The sequence below is a fragment of the Triticum aestivum genome, chromosome 2D (assembly GCF_018294505.1).
Source record: "Triticum aestivum cultivar Chinese Spring chromosome 2D, IWGSC CS RefSeq v2.1, whole genome shotgun sequence".
NCBI classification, from domain to species: domain Eukaryota; kingdom Viridiplantae; phylum Streptophyta; class Magnoliopsida; order Poales; family Poaceae; genus Triticum; species Triticum aestivum.
Genome location: NC_057799.1, coordinates 336,703,868 through 336,714,919, shown reverse-complemented (window position 1 = coordinate 336,714,919; position 11,052 = coordinate 336,703,868). Strand labels below are relative to the sequence as shown.

Sequence of the window (11,052 nt, the reverse complement as noted above, 5' to 3'; positions counted from 1 at the left end):
TTCCTGAGCCAACTTCTAAGCCAACTCCGAAGGAAAGGGGTATTCTATTTCTAAGTCCAGAGGATTAAGAAGATGCAAAGAAATCTATGAAAGAAAAGGGTATTAAAGCTGAAGATGTTAAGAATTTACCTCCGGTTGAAGAAATACATGGTCTTAATTTACCGCCTATTGAAGAAATACATGATTTTAATCCATCACCTATTGAAGAAACACATGGTCTTGATAACCCGACACAGGTAGTAAAGGTAAATTCTCTCTATAGATTTGACGAAGGTGATATTCCTCGTTATAAGTCTGCTAGCCAATGCTTAGATGAGTTTGATAATTTTATTGTCAAACAGGAAAACTTCAATGCTTATGTTGGTATACAATTGAAACACAATGCTTATATGATTGAACACTTGGGTGATTATATGTCTAGAGTTAAAGGTGAACTTAAACTTATTAGTAAACATGCTTCTATGGTTACCACTCAAGTAGAACAAGTACTTAAAGCTCAGAATGATTTGCTCAATGAATTGAATAGTAAGAATAATGATTTTGCTGTTAGAGTGGAGCATAGCTCTATTCTTTGAGTCACTTGGGATTTATATCTGCTGGTCACTATGAAGAACTTGAAAGACGCGAAAACAAAAATTTATCCCTCAACTACGAGGGGGAGGTAAGGAACTGCCATCTAGCTCTGCACTTGATTTGCCTTCTGTTTTGAGTAAGCTTGCGACACCTAAACCTGCTTCTGCTATTAATTCTAATATGTCGCATGTTATTGATGATGCCACTTCTGCTATGATGAAACTACTTCTATGCTTGATACTACTGTGCCACTTGGTGAATTTCTTGATGAACAACTTGCTAGGGCTAGAGAGAATGAAATTATTGAAACTGATAATATTGATGAAAGTGATGATGAAGATTCTCCCCTAGATATGAATTGCCTGTTGTGCCTGAGGGTTATGTTATGGATGAAGAAACTGCTAGAGACTTTCTTGCTTGCAATGATAGAAGCGATCTTAAGAAATTATTAGCTAAGCTTAAATAAAAAAACTCCGAATGCTAGAATGAAAAAACTCTCGTATAGCATTCCCTCACGAGAAAGGACACTTTTTTTAGGTCAAGAGATTCGTTGTGAGATCACGAATCATATTACAGGTCTCATGGTATATCTGAGTATAGAAGATGGAATTAGTGATATTTTTTTGTTTATAAACTCCCCAGGCAGGTGGCTAATCTCAGGAATGGCTATTTTTGATACGATGCGAACGGTGACACCAGATATATATACAATATGCCTCAGAATAGCCGCCTCCATGGCGTCCTTCATTCTGCTTGGAGGAGAACCCACCAAGCGTATAGCATTCCCTCACGCGTGGATTATGCTTCACCAACCTGCTAGTGCTTATTATCGGGCAAGGACACCAGAATTTTTACTAGAAGTAGAAGAGTTACACAAAGTTCGCGAAATGATCACAAGGGTTTATGCAGTAAGAACAGGCAAGCCTTTTTGGGTTGTATCCGAAGACATGGAAAGGGATGTTTTTATGTCAGCAGACGAAGCCAAAGCTTATGGACTTTTCGATATTGTAGGGGATGAAATGATTGACAAGCACTGCGATACTGATCCAGTGTGGTTTCCAGAAATGTTTAAGGATTGGTAGTGTCCGGATTTCTTGTAAAGTTATTTCACAGCTAAATTCGTGTTTTCCTCGATTTAATAGAAAATAGAAAGACTTCATGATGAGCAATCATCAGGTTAAGATGGATCTAAACCAATCCATTTTTTTTCTATATACATACAACATGCCGACGGTTAAACAACTTATTAGAAACGCAAGACAGCCAATACGAAATGCTCAAAAAACGGCCGCGCTTAAAGGATGCCCTCAGCGTCGAGGAACATGTGCTAGGGTGTATGTGCGACTCGTTCAGATCATGACTTCAAACAAATATAAATAAAATTGAAGTATCCATGATTAGTACCAATGAATAGGATATAGCTTCTCTATCCTAGATTTCAATGGTATATGGAATTTATGGTTTCCTTTGGTGCAAATCCAATTATTTAAATTGGAAATAAGAAGCAATTCTCCCATTGGTAGCAAATGGTTATCCATTAAGCGGAGGAAATAGTAATAAAAATAAAAAGGCTTATGCTCCTTTATGTTAAAAGAACGGACTAATAGGGTCAGCTACTTAGCCAACTTTCATAATTAAATACCGTCACTGTATGGATAAATCTTATTGTGAAAAGAGCTATTTACTCTATAATGGATAGGTAGAGCCAAAGAATGTGGACTATACAAGTTCACAATACCTTTTGATGAAAGAAAGGGCTCCGGTGTATAGAGAGGGCCTCACCGTTTAAAAGGGAACCATAGAAACGATGGAACCCACTATTTTTTTAGTATTATTAGAATGAATTTGTTATTTCGTATAGAAATAACTGAACGGAGTGGAAAAAAATCATGGTTGGGAAGGTTACTATAGCAAAAGCCATTGGAATTAATATTTTATATATCGGAATAATTAGTTTTGTTATTAATGAGAAAAAGGGTGGCTAAAAGAAGAGAAATCATTAGTTATTCATTAAGGTTAATTTGATTCAATGACCAGAGTTCCGCGAGGATATATAGCCCGGAGACGACGAACAAAAATGCATTCATTTGCCTCAAACTTTAGAGGGGCTCATTTAAGACTTAATCGAATGATTACCCAACAGGTAAAAAGAGCTTTTGTTTCCTCTCATCGAGATAGAGGTAGGCAAAAGAGGGATTTTCATCGTTTGTGGATCACTCGGATAAACGCAGCAACACGGGTATATAAAGTATTCGATAGTTATAGTAAATTAATACACAACCTATACAAGAAGAAATTGATTCTTAATCGTAAAATGCTTGCACAAGTAGCTGTATCAAATCCAAATAATCTTTAAACGATTTCCAATAAAATAAAGATCATCAATTAAAGGTATAAATAAAGTAATATACTGGAATAATAAAAGATTAATTCCCGGAGAGGGAACTCCGGGAAGATACAATAAATTAAGATTAAGTGGTAGGAATCAACGAGCTGGATTACTTTCTTTATAATATATATAGGTCTGGCCCTTTCGAATTCGAATAAAACATCAACAATCGGAACTTAAGTTCCGGTTGTTGTTTCTTAAATTTTGGTTGTTGTTTCTTAAGTTTCGATTGGAATTGTACTTTTGTGTTAATTGAGGAATATGTCTATTTTTTCTGGGTCTACAACCTGTAATTATTGAAATTGACTGGGCTTGAAATTGCTTTTCGTTCTCATATTTACGAAACGATAAGAAAGATAAAATACGAGCCTGTTTTATAGCAAGAGTAATTAATCATTGTTGTTTCAAGGTTAATCTATTTATTCGTCTCGATAATATTTTTCCTTGTTCATTAATAAATCTATTAATTAAACTCATGTTTCTATAATCAATTCGATCTCCCGGGCCAATCCGGGGACGCCTACGAAAAGGTTGTTTAGATTTATGAAAAGGTTGCTTGAATTTACGAAAAGTTTGTTTGGATTTACGAAAGGGTTGCTTGGATTTATTAAAAGTTTGCTTGGATTTACTAAAGGGTTGCTTAGATTTAAGAAAAGGTTGTTTAGATGTATGCATGATTTATACCTTATTTAAAATTTGAAAATTTGAAAATTCACTTCTTTATTTTATTAATTTAGGATCCAGAAGAAGTAGTTTTTCTTTGATCCATATCTTATTTTTCTTTGATCCATATCTTATCTTATTTGATTCATATTATAGTATATGAATACCCTCTATACATATGAAATAATATCTACCGGAAATCAGATGAGTTGATTTGTATTTTGTATTCTATAGTATGTTTTCTTTATATATTAAATAAGAAGTTCTTACTCTTTCTGTTGTTTGGAAAGATCGAACACACGATGTTCCTATTTCTTTATTTCGTGATGAGTCGTATGCTTGCGACAATAAGGACAAAAATTTTTGAATTCTAATTGTCCGGGTGTATTGTGGCGATTCTTTTGAGTACTATATCTAGAAATCCCCGTCGATTCCTCATTGGCACCTTTTCGAACACAACTGATGCATTCCAAAATAACTCTGATTCTAACATCTTTTCCCTTGGCCATGAACCTCCTTTTCTTTTTGGATTGACTTAACTTAATTCTTCTCCTTATTCTTTTATTCTTCTATTTTGAATCCGAAGAAGAAGAATAAAATTCATTAGAATAATTTTTTTTTATTCTTAAATTAAGTAATAAAAAATAGAGAAATAATTAAAGAACACAATCCTTGTCGAATTAGCAATGATTTTGGTTCGAAATCCTTTCATTTAATTAGCCAGCCCCGCCTTTTCTATGCTCTGATATCTGAGGCCTTATTTAGCTTGGGTACCCCTTTAAATTGAATTTCTATTTTCAAAAATGGGGTTTACCAAAATTTTTATGACTCTGAGGTTCAACCCAATCCATCTTTTCTTTCTTTTTTCCTTCCGATACTAAAAAAAGATTGAAAAGGATCAAAATTTTCATATTACGAAGAAATCTATCCCTCCCATAGCAATAACTAGAATTAAAAAAGGGAATGACAAAGCATCTGGGAATAAACGATTAATTTCTATCAATAAACCTGCTAAAGCACCAAACCATAGAGTACTTAGCATGGGTGCTACAGAGAGATATGTTTTTATATCCCACATTGAAAATCCTCCTTCCTTGTTGGAATACATATATGATCATAAACTCTTGCCCAAGATTGTTATGCTATATATAAAATGAACCATATCGACGAAATTTTCCTATCCCTAAAAAAGAAAAAGATGACCCCTTCTTCCTAGATATTACCAAGGAAAAGTAATCCTTCCTTTATAGGAGAAATTATATTAGATTTTATATGTATATAATTCCTTAATTATATGAGACCAAAAAGAAGAAATGACATGAGGGTTCTATATATAGATAGAGAAAGAAAGAAGAAGAAAATAGAAAGAAGAAGAAAATTATGATGTGGAAAAGAAGACAGGAATTGTGTATAATGGCATTGTACAACAATTTAATTTGGAAAAGGGATGTAGCGCAGCTTGGTAGCGCGTTTGTTTTGGGTACAAAATGTCACAGGTTCAAATCATGTCATCCCTACCTATTACTTCTTTCTTCTTTATAGGCAGTAGCGACGAGATCAATTAAAGTAAAGTGGGTATAACTTGAATTTGTGGAGACTATACGTACGTGAGATACATTAGGAATAGAAAAATATTTTCTTTTTGAATGAATGAAAGCGCTCTTAGTTCAGTTCGGTAGAACGCGGGTCTCCAAAACCCGATGTCATAGGTTCAAATCCTACAGAGCATGATTCCATCTATTTTATGTCGAAGCATAGTAAAATAACTTAACAAAATTGAATTGTAACTCCAATTTCAATTTGACCTCCTCTCTAGTCTGGAGGAGGTCAATAAAAAAAATGACTCAATCAAAGATCCAACTGATCCCCACGCCTGTATTGCAAATACGCAGTCACGCATAATCCCGCTAAAGTAATAGGAATTAGGCCTAAGACGATTCCAAATAGAAAAAGTTCAATCATTTCGATTTGTTCGAGGGGATAATAAAAGAGGTACGATCTATCCCTAAATAGTACTCTAAATTATCCACGAATCTCAATGACCAAGAAAAGAATTCCTGATTAGTCTAAAGAGTCGTAGAATGCCAGGAATTCCAAAGAAAGATTTTTCTTTTTTGAATTATAATTATTCAGTCAATTCAAATAAGGCGTATCTTGTTCAAGCCAATAAATAGAGCTGGGGTTATAGTTAAAGCAGCCAGTAGAAAACCAAAATAACTAGTTAAAGTAAGCATGAAAGAGTTAAATTCCATTTTTTTACTACACTACATATGTTGGTAAAGCATTTACCTAAGTTATGGAAAATTCATAATTCATCAGTTATTTTAGATAATACTAAAAAACAAGATAGAGTAAGATACAGACGTTAAAAGAAAGTGGATTCATCAGATGATACATGAGTCCCTAATTCCGAATCAAGAGATTTGTTGTGGAATTTGTCAATTGAGTAAAGTAATAATATTAAGAACTAGATCATCTAACCCCATTGAATGAAAAAATGAAATTCAATTTTTAGGGAAATTTTTGAATAAGAGATAAATAAACAATTGAATTTGAAAAAAAACTTCTTTCTATTTTGGATAATTTCTTTTTCAATAGGACCCTCTTTTTGGAGTGAACGATCGAATATTCCCCTATTCCTTCTTATTTTAACTGATTGTATTCCATATGGAATAAGAGGAGAACAAAAGCATTCCACGACCTGCCAAGGGGCTGTTAAAAAGAAAGCTCTTCCTTGAATTTACTTTATTTTTATTCCTTTTTCGAACTCCAACCAAAGTAGATTCGAAGATGAGTCACTTCAATTATCCTTTTAAGTTCTATTCTATCTTCTGTCTTTCCCTATTTCATCTCATAAAGTTCCGCACTCGCAGTTTGGTCAAGAAAGTTAGACCTAATCCAACAAACAATACAAGGATGAATTACGAATTATGAAAGGATAGATTTCACATATACTTGTCCTTGTATTGTGTCAGTATGAGAATATCCTTCCTAAATTATCTATCCAAACCTATTGATCATTAACTTAGATTTTCCTAAGATTTTGGCTGCTATTCCGAATTACTTTATTATTCCGAAGCCAATGAAAAGTAAGTAGAACCTACAAAAAGGGGTTTTCTATTGATGCCTTGAATAACATATAGCTTACCTATAGACAAAAAAATAAAAAATAAAAAAGTAATTATGTTTCGGAACCAGGCAAAACCAGATTGCTGTGCCATAGGAAGGATAGCTATACTAATTCGGTATACTCAAAAATACACCTTTGGTACAAAATTGACAATCTCACAAGGATGAAATATCAGTAATTTTCTATTTACTGGTCGATCCCATCTTTTACGAAATCAATTCCTTTTTTGAATGTATAAAATTTTTGGGAGTTCCGCATGTCTGGAAGCACGGGAGAACGTTCTTTTGCTGATATTATTACCAGTATTCGATACTGGGTTATTCATAGCATTACTATACCTTCCCTATTCATTGCGGGTTGGTTATTTGTCAGTACGGGTTTAGCTTATGACGTGTTTGGAAGTCCTAGGCCAAACGAGTATTTCACGGAAAGCCGACAAGGAATTCCGTTAATAACCGACCGTTTTGATTCTTTAGAACAACTCGATGAATTTAGTAGATCCTTTTAGGAGGCCCTCAATGACCATAGATCGAACCTTTCCTATTTTTACAGTGCGATGGCTGGCTATTCACGGACTAGCTGTACCTACTATTTTTTTCTTGGGATCAATATCAGCAATGCAGTTCATCCAACGATAAAACAAATTCCAACTATAGAACTATGACACAATCAAACCCGAATGAACAAAATGTTGAATTGAATCGTACCAGTCTATACTGGGGTTTATTACTCATTTTTGTACTTGTTGTTTTATTTTCCAATTACTTCTTCAATTGAGAGAAAGAAAGAGAATAATAAGAATTCTCTTATCCCATTTGGAAGGATACCATCCTTATAACTACCCATGACTGTTTTTGTCTCTAGCATGACCAATTGATAAAATGTGGAGAAAAGTAGGGGAAATGGCCGATACTACTGAAGAATTCCTCTTTGGCTGATAGGTACTGTAGCTGGTATTGCTGTGATTGGTTTAGTAGGTGTTTTCTTTTATGGTTCATATTCTGGATTGGGTTCATCTCTATAGTAATCGGAGGGACCAGATTGTAAACATGAAAAAGTAGGAGCTTAGCGGGTCCTTACCCCCCTTTATCTGATTAGAGCAGAAAGGACCCGCGGAATTTTTACTCTTATAACGCGAATTGAATCTATTCAATTCACTCTTATGAAGCAACAAGAAAAAGAGATCACTCGAGGATCCAATATCTTATTCCACGAAGGAAATATCCTGAAAATCCTTGATTTAGTTTCGAGTAATAAACTAATAAAACCTTAATCAAAACTATTCAACTAGCCTAAAAATAAAAAAAAACCTTCAATGGAAGAGTTTACTTTTTTTGCAAAATTTCTGTAAATTTGAAGTTGAACTTAATTAAACAAGCCAAGCAATTTGCTCACAATCACAAGAAATTCCCCCCGCCATATTTTCTTCCCCTCTGTTTGTCCACTACCTCGACTAAACCTAAGCAAAACAAAAAGAGGTCATTTTGAGCGCTTTGCTGAAATGATTAGACCTATCTTTTTGCGTATGCGTTTAACTGATATGCTCAGAATGAATCCTTATGCTAAGTATATGAAAGAAATTGTTACTAATAAAAGAAAGATACCGGAAGCTGAAATTTCCACCATGTTTGCTAATTATACTTTTAAGGGTGGAATACCAAAGAAGTTAGGAGATCCAGGAGTACCCACTATACCATGCTCCATTAAAAGGAATTATGTTAGAACTGCTTTATGTGATGTTGGAGCTGGTGTTAGTGTTATGCCTCTCTCTTTATATCGTAGACTTGATTTGAATAAGTTGACACCTACTGAAATATCTCTGCAAATGGCTGATAAATCAACTGCTATACCTGTCGACATTTGTGAGGATGTGCGTGTTGTGGTTGCAAATGTTACTATTTTAATGGACTTTGTTATTCTTGATATTCCCGAGGATGATAGTATGTCTATTATTCTTGGAAGACCCTTTTTGAATACTGCAGGGGCTGTTATTGATTGCAACAAAGGCAATGTCACTTTTCATGTTAATGGCAATGAGAATACGGTACACTTTCCGAGGAAACAACCTCAAGTTCATAGTATAAACTCTATTGGAAAAAATTCCATTGATTATTTTTGGAGGTTTTGAATTTGCTCTTCCTACTGTCAAGAAGAAATATGATATTCTTATTATTGGGGATGTGCATATCCCCGTCGAGGTAACCTAGTGCTATTCAAAATTTCTCCGGTTCCATGTTATTCAGAAAGAGTTTGTTAACAAGACTTGATCAACCTTGTTAGTGGATTCCTTTTGATGAGCATGAGATGGATGAAGTTAGAAAGCACAACTTTCTGTACCCTCCTTTTACTTTCTGTTATTTAGAATGAATAAAGCAAAAATAGTATATCCTGTCAGTTTTCTGAATTATCCGTGCAATAAAAAAATACCCCAAAATTAAAAGTTCTCCAAATGCCCCGAAATTGAAATATGATTTTTTCTGGAATATTTGAGAATATCTAGCACTGAGAACACAGCAGGGGGAGCAAGCACCTGGCCACGAGGGTCCAGGGCGTGCCCCCTGCCTCGTGGGCCCATGGTGGCTCCCCTCCACTTGTTCCTGCACCCACACACTCCTTCTTCCTCCCAAAAAATCAACAACCAGCTCAAGCTCGAGTTCTAGCTCATTTTGCTGCGATTTTCGATCTCTTTGCTCAAAGCTCCACTCACAAAACTGCTTTGGGGGATTGTTCTTCAGTATGTGACTCCTCCAATGGTCCAATTAGTTTTTGTTCTAGTGCTTTATTATTGCAAATTTGTGCTGCCTAGGTGACCATGTTCTTGAGCTTGCATGTCAAATTTATATGGTTCCAAGTAGTTCTAATGCATGATATAGTCTCTAGGCACTTGTGGGAGTAGTTGCTATCAATTTTGTTGAGTTAGGTTCACATTTATTCGAAGTTACTAAAAATTTCAGAAATTTTTCAGAAAATGATGAAAAGATTTTTGAGGGGATCTTCGAGTCGAAGCTCGAAGGATAAGCAAAGTGAAGAAGAAGAAGAGAGGCCCAAATATAATCTGCCTCGCACCGCGGAGGTTCGGCCGTGTGTCTGGCCTTGTGATGATTTCTTGAGAGCAGCTGGGATTTATGATGATTTTTATGAGTTGGCTGAGAATGAAGGCCTCACCGACTTCCTCCGCGACCAACGCGAACAGTATCTCCTACTCACTAATATTTTTGTGCAAAATTTTCATTTTCATTCTAGGAGGTCTCTGAAGGAAATATGCCCTAGAGGCAATTATAAAGTTATTATTTATTTCCTTATATCATGATAAATGTTTATTATTCATGCTAGAATTGTATTAATCGGAAACATGATACATGTGTGAATACATAGACAAACAGAGTGTCACTAGTATGCCTCTACTTGACGAGCTCCTTGATCAAAGATGGTTATGTTTCCTAGCTATAGACAAAGTGTTGTCATTTGATTAATGAGATCACATCATTAGGAGAATGATGTGATTGACTTGACCCATTCTGTTAGCTTAGCACTCGATCGTTTAGTATGTTGCTATTGCTTTCTTCATGACTTATACATGTTCCTATGACTATGAGATTATGCAACTCCCATTTACTGGAGGAACACTTTGTGTGCTACCAAACATCACAACATAACTGGGTGATTATAAAGGTGCTCTACAGGTGTCTCCGAAGTTACTTGTTGGGTTGGCGTATTTCGAGATTAGGATTTGTCACTCCGATTGTCGGAGCGGTATCTCTGGGCCCACTCGGTAATGCACATCACTATAAGCCTTGCAAGCATTGTAACTAATGATTTAGTTGTGGGATGATGTATTACGGAACGAGTAAAGAGACTTGCCGGTAACGAGATTGAACTAGGTATTGAGATACCGACGATCGAATCTCGGGCAAGTAACATACCGATGACAAAGGGAACAACGTATGTTGTTATGCGGTTTGACCGATAAAGATCTTCGTAGAATATGTGGGAGCCAATATGAGCATCCAGGTTCCGCTATTGGTTATTGGCCAGAGACGTGTCTCGGTCATGTCTACATAGTTCTCAAACCCGTAGGGTCCGCACGCTTAAAGTTATGATGATAGTTATATTATGAGTTTATATGTTTTGATGTACCGAAGGTAGTTCGGAGTCCCGGATGTGATCACGGACATGACGAGGAGTCTCTAAATGGTCGAGACATGAAGATTGATATATTGGACGACTATATTCGGACACCGGAATGGTTCCGGGGGTTATCGGATATATACCGGAGTATCGAGGGGTTACTGGAACC

At 35.6% G+C, this 11,052-nt stretch overlaps 2 non-coding genes and 1 pseudogene across 2 annotated transcripts; 2 read left to right on the top strand and 1 right to left on the bottom strand.

The window, feature by feature from the left end:
- Nucleotides 1-2,999: 2,999 nt before the first annotated feature.
- On the bottom strand, nucleotides 3,000-3,652 carry LOC123049300 (30S ribosomal protein S18, chloroplastic-like; annotated as a pseudogene).
- Nucleotides 3,653-5,068: 1,416 nt separating this feature from the next.
- On the top strand, nucleotides 5,069-5,142 carry TRNAP-UGG (transfer RNA proline (anticodon UGG)). The gene has a single exon. It is a non-coding gene; the product is annotated as a tRNA-Pro (tRNA).
- Nucleotides 5,143-5,281: 139 nt separating this feature from the next.
- TRNAW-CCA (transfer RNA tryptophan (anticodon CCA)) lies at nucleotides 5,282-5,355 on the top strand. The gene has a single exon. It is a non-coding gene; the product is annotated as a tRNA-Trp (tRNA).
- Nucleotides 5,356-11,052: the final 5,697 nt, after the last annotated feature.